We start from the raw sequence: 10,607 nt of genomic DNA on the forward strand, positions 1-10,607 counted from the left end.
GTAAGGGAAAATGTCTTTTTTCATGGAGAAAACATGCACCAGGAAATGTTGTGTTTAGAAGAAGTGAGTTAACATGAAAAGTGACCTAATTTACCGGAGCAAATGCTCACCTAGCAAGATCTGCTTTACTACTAGAGAGAAGTAGAGTGAAAGACGTGATCATTTCACGCCGTTGTGGAACAAAACTCTTTTTTCTTGGAATTCTAAATCAATTAGAAATTCAGAGCAACACATAAAGGCTTTGTCTGCTTAAAAGTGATGATTTTTTAAAACTGATAAAAATGTAGAAAACACGTTTCTCACGTAGAAATTGAAGATGGGGGTGGGGTATTACTAGTAGCGGCGCTGAACTCACCATGGTGCAATTGAGTTACGTGACGGGCTAGTGGTTTAATGGATAACGCGTCTGATTTCGGTTTATAAGATTGTCGATTCGACTTCTACCGGGGTTGTGTGATTTAAATCAGGCTCCTCAGAAATAGATGTCCGTTATGTAAATGAACCGCACCTGAAAGCAAACGTTGGGTCTGGGTTCCTTTCTTTCCTGCATGAAATAGCAAATCGTTACAAAAAAAACACCAACTAATGTCCAATAGTCCAATAGTTAGTCATTTAAGTAAACATGAATATACTGTAAGGTCTTGGTACATGGGAGTGGATTTCAACCACAATTAAAAAAGGGCAAATTATAATTACAGGCTTCAGACACTTTTTCATACAAAAGTGACCAAACACTCCCTAACTTTCAGGTTTGCTTGAACCTGTAACAAAAAAGCGGTCTGAAACTTCCATTCTCTGATGTCACTTTCTCTAAAGTCAGACGTGATGTTTCGCGGATGTGCAGTGTGCCTTTTCTCTTGTCGTGTTCAAGATGAAACGCTGCATAAGCTCCTGACTGCGTGTTCTGTACTGTTCTGTTATTTCGTTCAGATTACCTATGTGGTGTACAGATAAAACTGAACAGCGTGGTGTAATTTCCGGGTTTGGCACCAGCAGCACCTGCAAACCCATCAGCTGACCTTGACGTGATTTGAACACGCAACCTTCTGATCTGGAGTCAAACGCGCTACCGTTGCGCCACGAAATCACTCGCTATACATGCTTTTAATTCCCTCAAAGAGAAAAATCAGCGTCCCTGAAAAATATATATTTTTTTCATTCTCTCCTGTGTGGAGCGCCTCCGAGGGTCTCTTCTTCCCAGACCACAGATTATTCTTCCCGCCCGGCTCTCTCACAGAGACCAGACACACCGTCTCCACTAATGTGTTTACTACATCTATAGATCTGACCCCCTACAGCCCCGATATTCCTGGACAGGATATTTACCACCCTTTTATCGTGAACTTCTCAACTTGACCTCTCCCAGGAGAAGCACAATTAACACAGAATCCTCTCTCCATTTAGCATTTATCAAATTGCGTGGATGCAGACATCACTCAGAATCACCTGTATGATTCTCCAGAATTCAAACTGGCTGTGCTTTAGTGCTTTCAAAAATGTATAGGTGAATAGCTTCCTAACAGTTTTCAACAGCATTTGAAAACGGCTGTCGATGCATTGGGCTTGAACCGACCCCAGCTGTCTTGGGGTCTGTCTTGGAAGACAGCTATGCCCGACACTACACCATCAACGCACACGCCACAGAGTCCCTCAGAACATCATACGATAATGCCACTGATATCGGAAGCTTTCTCCAGCATTTGTGCTGATTCCACATATCGCGAAGGAATCATGATATTGTTCAATACTGTCGCTAGACGTTCGAATGGGTTTCAGGGCCAGGTGGACTGTTTCCTAGAGAGTCACGAACCGCAGTGGTATTGTATTGCAGTGAGACAACACAATGCCTGCTAGACTATTCATGCTATTCGTGCTAAATGCCACAGATTGTGTTTGTCCAGTCGTGTCAGTCATCCTGAAGCTACAGAAAGTCAGACGCAAATGTGCTGTAATACTTTCAGGAAGTTAGGATTTGTTTGTGCAAAATCCGAGAACATTGCTCTGTTATCTTATATCTTTGCTCTGTCATCATCATCAAGGCTCTGTCATCTACTGCTGAAAATGAGCAGTGGTTTTCTCAGAATGCCCTATGTATCCAAAGGATGTAAACTATGAAATAGTTAAACCTATGTAAACCTAAAGCTATAAGGGGAAGACAAATGTGAAGCGTTACAGCAATGGCATATCATGAGATGATTAATCGCAATTTCCATAGGAGCCCCATGGTTGCCTGGCAACCGTCAGCTTTGCACAGTGGCAGTATCGTCGTCTATGAGGTTTAGCAGAGGCGCAGTTATTGCTAGTTGAAAACATTTCCCAATACCCCGCTTCCTCTGATTTGAAATACAATCAGTGGGAGCAATTTTTGACAGTCTCGTGAGAGGCTAAGCAAGGTGTTTAAAGACAAATTTTGTCATTGTATCATCATAGCACAAAGAAGCGTGTTTTTGTCTTCTCAACAGAAATGTTCTTCAGCTCTTTCAGCGTTATGCAGGGAACAACGTCCGTTGAGATCACCTTTGAGTCAGTGCAAATGTTTGTGAGCTGTCAATTAAATTTTAATATTGGTTGTACTGGTGTGCTGCTTGTCTGTGAAAAATTAATCTTCTGCTTCTTCATGCCGAATCATCTGCAAAGGTCGAGTTTATTTAATGTTTGCGCACAGCACTCCATCAGGAATATTTTGTCCTAGTTCAATAAGGACTTACTGCATGCATTCACAAACCTCACAAACCGATAAAACCGGTTTGCTGGTTAAAAGATTTTATTAAATGTGAAAAAAGGTCTGATTGTGAAAAGGTCAAAATGTTAGTGAAAAAATCAGTAACATGAGGAAAAACAAACTGTGGGAGCCCCATGACTCCCCATGTCATGCTGTATTTCTCTCTCATTCTACTGGGAGTGGTGCCGTCGCTTCTGGATAAAGACTCTCAGTAGTCATTCCAGACAGGTCAGGTATGACTGTGCTTTGCCACAAGAACCTCAGAGATTGTAAGCTGGGTAGTTTCAGATCACTATTTTATTAAAGGTTCAAGCAAACCCGAATACCTTTGCAAGAGACATTTCAGAATCCCAGTCAAATCCAGTATGATTGCTGGATCCTTCGAATTCGACTGAACTATAGCACAGATCTGCAGTCCACCATTAGAATACTGTGGGTGTGTTGTATAAGCCATACCACCCAAAATAGTTCTAAAACAGGAGATGCATTCTCGTTTAGGAATGTGGTATAAAGTGAAATGGTCTGGGAAGAGTCCTACGTTTGAACAGTTCAAAATAGATGTAAAGGGGTATTTACAGACTCTTTCGAAATGTAAGAACAAGCTGTGCGGACCTTATCTTTATTTACCTTGTGTAATCGTTTTTCATAAAGTGTAATTGTATTATAGCATGTGCCCCTGATGATTTTCTTGATACGTTATATGTGCTCTTGTTTGTATTGTATGTAGTTTTGTTGTTCAAATAAAACGTAAAAGACACAACTTTCCGGATGCGGCTGCTGTAAAAATAAAATGACATCAAGGGTGCTGTACGCAGAGGTCTGAAACCTGCTCCACAGAAGATCTTTATCCAGAGGTGTTAAAGAAGTCGAGATCTCGCCATGAGAGGGGAAGCATCTCAGAAAAAGCAGGTGCAGTCGGTTCCACGGTCATAACGCCACTAAGTCGGGCGACGAGCAAAACCCACCCGGCTTCCTCCCGGCAAGTAATGAGACAAAGAGACAGCGCACAGCGGGTAGTGTGGCCGAGTGGTCTAAGGTGCTGGATTAAGGCTCCAGTCTCTTTGGGGGCGTGGGTTCGAATCCCACTGCTGCCGGGTGCTTCTGTCGAGACCCCCTTTCAGCTGACTTCAGACGAAAGGGAGGGAGCTGCTTTTTGGCAGTCTCTCGAGAAACTAAGCAAAGTGTTTAAAGATACTTTCTCAGCTTGACATCAAGGCACAAAACAAAAACCTTCTTGCGTCCTCTCAACCCAAAAGCGCTTTGCCACTTTTTGCGTTATGCAGGGAACGACGTCTGCCCAGATCACTTTTGTGTCAATGCAAATCGTAGTGTGCCCTCCGTTTTAATGTTGGCTGTGCTGGCGTGCTGCTTCTGTCTGTGAAACTTGAATGTTCTGCTTCTTCACACCGAATCGTTGGCGGGGGTTGAGCTTGTTAAATCTTTGCGCATAGCGCTCCTTTGGAAGTACTTTGTCCAAGTTCAAAAGCGATCGTGGGATTTACTTCATGCGTTCAAAAAGCATGCCTCGCACGACAGATTTAAATGGGGAATGGAGCCTGCTTCTTGCTGTTTTTCCTGTGGTTGCAGTTACAAAGTTGATCGTGCTTTCACATTCTGTTAACAGTATTCACTGGCTGAGCTTTATCAGTTGGTTCGTAAAGGAATCTCTGCTTCGGTTCCAGAAAAGTCATCTGTAGTGTGTTTTTTTCCGTGCCCATGGCAGTCTTTTAAAGCTGGTAGTAATGGCGGCAAAGTTAATTTTTTATCCTCTTTAAAAGAATAAGGACGGGCTGGGGCGAGCTCCATTTACCACTCTTTCAGCTAACCGCCGAACTCGCGAACTGATTACACTGCAGAGCCACAGGTGCCTCGCTTTTCTCCAGTCTCTGGGTTAGGGTGAAAAAAAAAACTTTGCTGGTATTAGCTGGCCTGCTGGGAGTACCTCTTCTTCACTGATAAGCAAGATTTGTGTTTCATCTTTCGCAAGCTGTATAGATTTCTTTCAAAACAAGTTGTTCCAGAAAGGAAACGAACACTTGCATTCACCTGAATTAAAAGGCATGGGATTTGCCCGTAAGGATAAATTCTGTACAGTAAGACAGGAAGAAAGGCACCGCTGGGAATCGGACCCAGGATCTCCTGTTTACTAGACAGGCGCTTTAGCCAACTAAGCCACGGTGCCGGCAAAGGGCCGTCCTTTGACAGCCGCTTGGACACGTCTCAACTGCTCTGAGACATCTGCGTTCGGTGTGCACCGAGCCTGCTCGCCTTGCAAGTTGCCTCATTTACATGCGATAGCTCCAGCACTAAGAGAAAGGATGAGAAATGGCTTTTATCTGGCACTTTTCATGTGAGAGGATCTCAATCTGCTTTCCGTGTACAAGAGGATGTCCAACTCATGTAGCTAAAGACGTAGACGACAGTGCTCCACTGAAATCTTGATCTCACAACCCTCGGCATGACTCCACTGTGTTCTGCTTTAGACAAAGGGGGGAAAAGACTTCTTTCATCACACGTTTTGCACTGTTTACGGTGTTTGCAGTGCTCTTTCTTAAATGAAAACCAGGAATCGGCACCATATGAGGTGAGACTAGATAATATTGGAACAAGTAGCCTCGCCATTCCATGCGTGACGTGAGCAAAGTGTAATTCCTGTCTTTATAGTGTGCTTGTTAGAGACTTAGCTGGCACCCAGAGCGCTTTAAATCCGGGAGTCAGCAGCCCAAGACAAGAGAGCTTCCTTCGTCTATGTTTTTTGCGTGAAGGGGGGAAACCATGTGTGTGCTGAAAACGATCTTAGTATCGAAGTGCCGTCCCACATAACCGATCCGAACAATCTGCTTTACAGAGGAGCACTGCCGGAGCTTATCGTTGGCAAACTGAAGACCAGGCCGACCTCTTCTGTGACTCTTGAACACTGAATCTCAAGGTTGTGAATTCAAGCTCCACGCTGGCGGGAAATTCCATAGGTAATGATCACATTTTCTTCCATGCTAATCAAAAGAAATATTAAGAAACTCTTCCCGATACCAGTTTTTTACAAAAGTAAAGGCACATGGCACATGTGTGCCACACCACGTCCGAGTTTAGTGACAACTACCTCAGAGATTGTAAGCTGGGCAGTTTCAGATCAGATCACTTTTTTTATCAAAGGTTGAAGCAAACCCGTGTAGCGGCAATGCTTGTTAGGAAGACAGAATTAAGTGTTGCTGTGCTTTCCCAAATGAGGCCTCATCTCTCTGTTCATCTCTGTGGTGCAGCCACAGAGAAACTATTCATGCAGGCTGATTTAAAGATGTTTTCTTTTGATAAGGGACAGCTCCCAAAGGGGGATGCACTTAGCTAAGCCTGGCTATCATGATCAATGGTCATCCATTGGTCCTATCTGTCTAGGGAGTGCCAGATGGACTGCATTCCTAAGTGTCAGGAGTAAGTGACTCACATCTCACCTTGATCAACCAATCAGGGACTGGTAGGGCCGAGTAACCCACGTGGGATTCTGATGCCCATGGAACTTTCAGCCAATGAATAAGCTGAAGTTCCTCCAGGTAAAAACAGGCAACACAGAGCTCCAAGACTATTCTAAAGACTTTTCTAAGGAGAATTCTAAAGGAGAATTCCAGGGCAGGACGGCCCAGGAGCAGAAGGCTCCCAAGGGTAGGACATTCTCGCAGCGCGCCTCCTGACCATCCTGAGCCTGGACAACCACGGAACGGCCAGTGTGTCCAAGTGCCAGAACTTTCCTCTGTTCTAAGAGTCGAGAGCGGAGGTTGACAGAGAGTAACCAAAGGATCCACCCGAGGTTAGCATCAGCAGCAAGCCTCGTGAACAGGTTGGAACTGTGGACAGCTGAATCACTATTCAGAACTAGCGCTTCATGACTTGCTGGGACCCACATTCATCTTTTCTCCTGTGCACAAACTCTGCTAGTTAAAGCCAACACTAACTAGCCGGTCAGTGAGCATCAGCAGTGCATCGTCGCAAGCCGCACAGCACAGCCTGGCACGGAGCCAGAGATCCCGCAGGAGATCTGAATCCCCAGAGATTGGATGAGTATTCAACTTCAATGCATTGCTCCTTGAGAATTCAATTGTTATCCCAACCAGTTGATATCAATTTAATTCCTAAGAGTTATGTACTTGTTTTGAGTATCTAATGCCCTTAACATTAAGCACGAGAGAGCAGAGTCCCCTCGCGAATATTACGAGAGACTTAGATGAACTTATTTTGCAGGGCGAAATGATGAGGGTTGTGAAGAGAACACACATTTCAAGGGTTTATTCATTGCGAATCTCCACCCGTCAGTCAGAAAGATGATCTTAATGCATACAGATGCACAGACCATGAAAATGACTGATATTAAGAGATTCGTGCAGAAAGCCTGGGAGTATGATGTCCAAAGTCGCTCTGAGCAAAAAGCTGTTAAAGCGACTGTGTTCGCCGTCAGAGCCAGCAGGGTTAATTCCCCCCTGCTTGAAGGAGCACAGGCTGCTGAGCTGGCTAAGCCCCGTTCCAAAGCAGGCACACAGGACCACACCCAGCGTCCTAAGTTCCATGAGAACACCGGGGAAGAGAAAGGGCTAGATAAAGCTGAACAAAAGGATTCAGTAGCTGCCCGCCTGGCCAGGCTTGAACAAGTTTTATTAGGACAGAGACAACCGCTCCCCAAGGCTGCCGGAAGCGTGAATGAGCTGATACTCTCCACTGGAGGAGGCGGAGACCCGCCCCCTCTCCCTCCCTCAGTCTATCTGATTGAATGGAAGGGTTCCTGCCTGGATGAGGTCAGCCACTCCCAAGCGAGTGCTGACTCCACCCCTGAAGTCACAGAGCAGGCAGTAAAACAGAGAGGAAAAGCAGGAAGCTTTTACCTCAAGGCTGCCATGGGAGATGTCTTACACAGTGAGACATTGATTGACACTGAGGTTGAAAGGTGTTTGATGTCATACAGCAAGCTCAAACGGGTAGAAAAAGAAAAGGGCATGCGACTCAGAGAGGAACCTTTGGTGGATCACCAGAAAGGCAAGGTGTGGAAACAGATCAAGGCTCCTAAGCCTTCTGTACAGAAGGAAAGGGGGGCCAAGAGGCAGACTGTGCTCACACAGTGCCCACCGAACACAGAAGCCTATGTGGAGATTCCTTCTGTTCCCTCTGGACGAGAAATAAAAATATTTTCTTGTTCCCCGGATATACAGGGAAGTCATGTCCCGGCTGAGGTCACAACAGCCTCCATGCCACAGGAGCGGTGCTCCAAGCAGCCGCCTGATCCACCAGGTAAAGCACACCCCTTTTACATCCCTAAAGAGGAGCAGATCTCCCCACCTGGCGATGAAAAGGAGCTTTCCCTGTGCACCCTGGCGCCCAAGAGGGGTCAGGACCACCACCCTGCAGTGGTGGAAGGGATCCAGATGGCAGGAGAGCAGGTTGGTGATGTAGCCCTCACCCTTAGCCCTGAGAGGTCCTCTATCAGTGAGGATCTGCTTGAGCAGCTGTCACAGGGCCACCACCAGGTGCCCCTGGTGCAACATTCACAGGTTAGACAGGAGGTCCAGCTGGACGCTGAGACTACTGCGCTGTGGACACACCTGATCCCAGATGCCGAATCCCTCTGCTGTGACCCAGGGAACCTGCAGTCAGGTAACATTATTTCTCACAACTACCAGGTAGTGAGTGAGACCGACCTGATTTTCCTGCCTCAACGGCAGGGTTTCCAACACACCCAGTCCCCCAGAAGGGACAAGGAATGAAAGCCAAGCCGGTTTTCCTACAGCCACCAGCTCAGTCTGTCAGTCTGAGGCTGACCAACAGTGGTTCAGCCAGACTGGAGCTGGATGGTTAAGCCACCCGCCTGCCAGTGCAGAACACGGAAAAGTGGGGTGTCAGAATCCCCGCCTGCACTGACATGGGCCTGGTGTGTGATAGCGAGTTCGAAGACTGTGAACTGGCTATCCCAGTGCTGGGGCAGCTCCCTGAACCCCTAGCGAGGGAAGGGGGGAGCGAGCAGGTGTCCTACACCGGCCCCCAGCGAACGACTGTAAACATGCCGATAGAGGGATTCCTCAATCAGGAAGTGTGCAGGGTGGACCTGAACAGTGAGAATGGGGTAACAATTCCAGATCACTCAGGTGCTCCAGATGACCACTCAGCCGGGGGTCAGGCATGCTCCACCGCTGCACCGCCCCCTGCAGAGTTCCTAGAGCACAGGCATGAACAAATCGAAAAAGCAGATGCCCTGGAAATGGAGGAGCAGCATCAGCAGCTGCGTCAGATCTCCCCAGATTTCCAGGATGTCGGTGCCCAAGATGCCACATGGCATACTGAGAAAGACACCATGTACACGCTGCGCCAGCTTAGAAAGGCAACAGTCACTCAGAAGGAGATGACTGGGATCAGCCACCCTAAAAGACTTTTGGGAGGACCGATTGCTGCCGCCACTGTTGTGCATTTGCTATTTCTGGTAGGTTTGTTTGCTACTGGCACTCTCACCCTGACTGCCCAAAGAAGGCAGGTGTCAGAGATGCCAGAGGGTAGTGACAGACTGTATCAACAGCAGCAAAAGTTGGAAAGCATAGGGAAAACCCTACAGGCAATTTCCTATGCAACTGGGTTAAACCTTATCCCCCAACCAGTGGACATGATTGCCGGTGTTATACAGTGGGTTTATGCTTGTGTGCAACAGGACAGAATGTTGACACAAGACCTGTTAAGGGAGTTCAGTGCCACTGTAGCCAGTCTAGCCATGGCACAATTCCCAACCCACTTGATTCCATTCTTCTCAGTAGAGGAGTATGTGACATTAACCACCCCATCGCTCATAGCTCACCCAGAAGGCAATCCAAGATTGAATTTGGTTCCAAATCTTGAGATGGGTATGGCTACCAAAGCTATCCATTGGCTGTGTCTAAATGATTCACCAATGAAGGGTGTAAAGCTACTAACGAGCAGAGGGAGGTTAATGAACCCCATGAAGAGCAGGTGGGAAGTAAATGGCTGGTCAGCACACCACATTTAACTGTCACTATGACTTGTGACAGGCATGATACAGCTACCACAATGCAGCTACCTAACCAACAGTTTCCTGCAAGTTCCCGAGGAGGCCATAGTACAGCTTGGTGACTTAACACTGTACGGTCTGGAACCAGACAATATAAGACCAAACTGGAGGTCGTGGATGCCTTCAGGTGCCACACTATTGAATTGGATAGAAATCCAAGAAACACTACGCCCTGAAGAGGTACAGGTAGTTAGTTTGCTTTAATGGAACAAACCTCCAACCCACCCTGGCAGGTGCCCAACACAGGTGTCGTGGTTTATCAGGGGGGCTGGGAACAGGAACTGTTGTTATTGTAACACTACTGCCGGGTAGCTGGGTCATGACTGACAGTGTACTCTGAATGCTGTACTCTTACATCAAGATGTACTCCGGGTAGCATGAATGAGTCAAAGGTAGCATGTCAAAAGAAAGGAAGTTACTTCTTCCCAAATATCTGCCTACAGAGGTATCAGATATTGACAGTGAACTTCCTGATGTGTAATGCCTAGACTGAGATGATGTCTCCTACTTGTTTATACATACTCCAGATTTTATTCATCCTGTTTGTTCCCAATGCTGGTTCCGGTATGAATTCTCGAGGAGTAATGTGGACATTTAAGGTTAATGTTCTAATGACAAGGGACATCACTTAACTCTGTTTTGTTTTGAAGGCAACAACGCCTCAGGACCTCGTGACCTTCAAAAAGGGGGGATATGTAGCGGCAATGCTTATTAATAAGACAGAATTAAGTGTTGCTGTGCTTTCCCAAATGAGGCCCCATCTCTCTCTTCAAATCTGTGGTGCAGCCACAGAGAAGCTATTCATGCAGGCTGATTTAAAGATGTTTTCTTTTG

General features: G+C 46.4%; 4 non-coding genes across 4 annotated transcripts; 2 read left to right on the top strand and 2 right to left on the bottom strand.

Annotated features, from left to right (window-relative positions):
* Nucleotides 1–1,015: 1,015 nt before the first annotated feature.
* On the bottom strand, nt 1,016–1,087 carry trnaw-cca (transfer RNA tryptophan (anticodon CCA)). The gene has a single exon. It is a non-coding gene; the product is annotated as a tRNA-Trp (tRNA).
* A 1,155-nt stretch (nt 1,088–2,242) lies between these two features.
* LOC148825015 (U4 spliceosomal RNA) lies at nt 2,243–2,384 on the top strand. Its single transcript, XR_016093256.1, has one exon. It is a non-coding gene; the product is annotated as a U4 spliceosomal RNA (small nuclear RNA).
* Nucleotides 2,385–3,734: 1,350 nt separating this feature from the next.
* Nucleotides 3,735–3,816, top strand: trnal-aag (transfer RNA leucine (anticodon AAG)). The gene has a single exon. It is a non-coding gene; the product is annotated as a tRNA-Leu (tRNA).
* Nucleotides 3,817–4,830: 1,014 nt separating this feature from the next.
* Nucleotides 4,831–4,904, bottom strand: trnat-agu (transfer RNA threonine (anticodon AGU)). The gene has a single exon. It is a non-coding gene; the product is annotated as a tRNA-Thr (tRNA).
* Between the last annotated feature and the right edge of the window lie 5,703 nt (nt 4,905–10,607).

Source organism: Atractosteus spatula, chromosome 10 (assembly GCF_055471065.1).
Source record: "Atractosteus spatula isolate fAtrSpa1 chromosome 10, fAtrSpa1.hap1, whole genome shotgun sequence".
Classification (NCBI taxonomy): Eukaryota; Metazoa; Chordata; class Actinopteri; order Semionotiformes; family Lepisosteidae; genus Atractosteus; species Atractosteus spatula.